Source organism: Vulpes lagopus, chromosome 5, assembly GCF_018345385.1.
Source record: "Vulpes lagopus strain Blue_001 chromosome 5, ASM1834538v1, whole genome shotgun sequence".
NCBI classification, from domain to species: Eukaryota; Metazoa; Chordata; class Mammalia; order Carnivora; family Canidae; genus Vulpes; species Vulpes lagopus.
The window spans coordinates 283960-287803 of NC_054828.1; the positions used below are offsets into that span (position 1 = coordinate 283960).

A 3844-nucleotide genomic window follows, 5' to 3' on the forward strand; every position below is an offset into this window, starting at 1 on the left:
TAAAAAATAATAAAAATAACGGGTTAAAATAATGAAAAAATAAAATGAAATGTTTTGAGAATACAGCAGTATATCAAGTATTCAAATCATTATTATAAACTTGTCACCATGCTATACATTAGACCTACAGAATTTATTCATCTTTTAACTGAATCAAGAAAAAAGTAACTCTAGGAGGTGATTAGTTAATTAGGTATAGGAGTTAATTAGTTTTACTATAGCCATCATTTTATAATGTATATCAAATCATATAATTGTACCCTTAAATATAAGCAACATTTATTTGTTAATGAAGTCCGAAGAATTAACCTATAAAAGATGTCTTGGAAATGAACAGCAAATAAAGAAGAAAAATAAACCATAGTAGTAAGGTCTTAATTATGAATTCACATATATTCATACTCTTTATTGTTTCTTTTTAAAATATTTTATTTAAAAAAATAAAGTAAAATAAAATATTTTATTTCAACTCAATTAGCCAATATAGAGTACATCATTCGTTTTGGATGCAGTGTTCAATAACATATCAGTTGCATATACTCTTTAAATTAATGGAATCATATACCATCTTAAATATTATTCTTATAATAAGCTTTGAAGTTTGAAAAGTAGTGGATTCATACTTAGGAACAACCAATAATTTCATCTAAATTCCAAAGTAATCACAGATAAGAACACATATTGATGCTGTAGATTCAGTGTCTGGCACAGTGTTACACAGTTGTAGCCCACATAAGCCCTCAATAATCTCCTATAACGTTTGCCATCAACTTTTAATTTTCCCTCTTCATGTTTTTCTTCATGTTCTACTATTTCCATGTGTGTGTGGAAATGTCTCAATATCTTAGCATCTACCTATTTCTCTTTGTTTCATTTGGTTTCTTTCTATTCAGAGTATATGCACGCATGTGTGTCTGTGTGCATGTGTGAATATTTTGTAATTCTTTCCCTATCTATAATTTATTCACATGTGATTATATCTTCTCCAGATTTCATATTAATAGCTGCCTGTAGTCTAGCCTTCTATCCAAGTAAATTTTTTCTCTTGTCTCCTCCCTCAATTTTTATTTACCTTCCCATTTGTTACTCTGTTTCTCCACTGTAACTGAAGACAGAAGAAAGTAAAACCTATTTTATACATGCACACATATATACACATACATGTTACATATATACACATACATGTTACATGGAAAGAGAGAGAATGGGCTTTTATAAATATTTTCAATTTGAAAATCTGATGTGTGGAATACTGTCTTTCTTCAAAAGGAAATACATTTTTAAAAGCCATTCATAAAAAATCCTCATCTTTGACATATAAGAAATATTCTTAAGATTATAAAAGATCAGAAAATGGGTAGCAGATTTGAAAATACAGAATAGAAAAAATACAGAAATCTTTATAGGAGAATACTGTGCTACCGATTAGAAAACTTCATTAAACAACACATAGAAAAGGCAAATCTTAAAGGGATTAACAATTTTAATTGAATTTTTAAAAACATCGACAAATACCCACCACTTGCTTCAACATGGATGGAACTGGAGGGTATTATGCTGAGTGAAGTAAGTCAATCGGAGAAGAACATCTGAAAAACATTTAAAAAATCTGGAAAACAAAAAATGTCATGAATTATGGGAAAAGAAATGCCAAAATAATTTCAAATAAATAGCATCCATTATACAAAGATATCCTATAAAACAATAAGTAAAAGACAGCATGTTAGAAAAGTTGGTAATGTTAATAATGTCTGAATGTAATAGATTTATTCACAATCTGCCATATTTTCCCAAGAAGTTTAAGGAACCAAGTGTTACAATCTAATATTGTCATTCATAACACACTCAATGCTCATATGATGTTCTTCATTAAGATCACAATTGATAAGAAATATTAGTAGACAAATATGTATCATTAATAAAGATATGTCAAAGTTGGCTGTGCTCACAAAAGCTGTTCCTCAAATTTTGCAGTCTCAAGCAGGAATTAAATTTCCTTGTCTTCTACTTGCTACAAGTAACAGAAAGTAACAATAGAGGCAGTCCAGCACTTGAAGTTCCATTTAACCAGAGTGTAATCACACTCACTTATTGGGATTTTCCCTGACCTAGGGCCCCCAAGTCCTACATAGAGCTCTATATATGGGGAACTGGCAAACTACTTGAAGAGTTCTAATACATTTTTAAAGTAACACTTTCTTATAAGCTCTCAGGAAAAAACTAGGCTTTGATTCTGGAGGAAGAATAGTTTCATAATTCACATATTAAGTGGAATTTAAACTAATATAAAAACTAGAGAGGGTTGGAAGGAGGAAATAGAAGAGCTTTATGAGTCAGGTGAACTTTACATTACCTGAAGATACCAGATGGGTATCAGAAAAATCTGCATGGTTTTTGTAAATTTAGCATATGGTAGTTTCGACTCATCAGAAAAATATTACTAATAAATGTAAAATACAGTATAGATTGATATGTATACATCTATAAGAGTGACAGCAAAATTTTAACTAGTATTAAATCTCAATATTGGAAATAGGAGTGATCATTTTTTCTTTGCTTTGAAAAATTTTATGTTCAACATAAATTTTTCTCTCTAATGGCAAAATGGACAGATGCCAGGTGAACTTAATAACATTTAATTATAATTGAATATATAACTGTTCTCACCAAAAGACATTTTGCTAATTCAATAAATACAAGTGAATGTTAAATTTTTAATTACTTATTTCCCTATACCATTTCAGTTGTAAACAAATTCTTCAAATATTTCTTTCATGCATTTGTCTAAATCTTACAATTCTAAATATCTTTCTCAGAGCTGCCTTCATTTCTTTATTTCGAAGACTGTAGATCAAAGGGTTGAAAAGTGGAGTTAACACAGAATAGAACAAAGTCACATATTTTTGGATCCCTGCTGGATTTCCTGCTGTGGGGCTTACATATACAACCATGATAGAGCCATAAAACAGGGACACCACAGCCAGATGGGAGCCACACGTGGAGAAGGCCTTATGCCGACCTTCTGCTGAGGGGACCCTGAGCACAGCTCTGATCACCAAGGTATAGGAGCTGGTAATGAAGAATAAGGTGGAGAAAATGTGGACTGAGTTATAGACAGCACAGATGATCTCAGTAGCAGGACCTGGCACACAGGACAGCTTCATAAGGGGTCCTTGGTCACACAGGAAGTGATCAATCTTATTAGAACAACAAAATGGGAGCTGAGAGATGAGGTAAATAGGCAAGAGGAAGTATAAGAAGCCACACACCCAGCACTGGGTCCTATTCTGATGTAGCACTGAGCAGTCATGACAGTGGGGTAGTGCAGAGGCCTGCAATGGAACCTGTCAAAGGCCATGGCAAGCAAGAAGAAGGTCTCAGCAGTGCCCTTGGAGAAGAAGTAGAACTGGAGGAAGCAGCCATAGAAGCAGATGGTGCTGGTCTCAGAGAGAAAGTTGGCTAGCATTTGGAGGACAGTGGAGGTGATAAAGCGGATCTCTAGGAAGGAGAAATCGGCCAGCAGGATGTACATTGGAGTTTTTAGGTGATGGTCCTACCTCACAGCACAGATACTACACAGATTACCAGTCAGTGTCAGAATGCAAGTCCCACAGAAGATTGAAAAAAGGACAATCTGAATTTCCCAGGTATAAGGAAGCCCAAAAGGATGAATTCACTCACAGAGCTAGAACAATTATTTACATTGGAATATTCTTTTTTTTAAAGCTGCAAAAATGGGATCCCTGGGTGGCGCAGCAGTTTGGCGCCTGCCTTTGGCCCAGGGCGCGATCATGGAGACCCGGGATCGAATCTCACGTCGGGCTCCCGGTGCATGGAGCCTGCT

At 34.1% G+C, this 3844-nt stretch overlaps 1 pseudogene; it reads right to left on the minus strand.

Annotated features, from left to right (window-relative positions):
* Positions 1–2759: 2759 nt before the first annotated feature.
* LOC121490948 overlaps positions 2760–3844 on the minus strand; it is a 4714-nt pseudogene continuing 3629 nt past the window's right edge.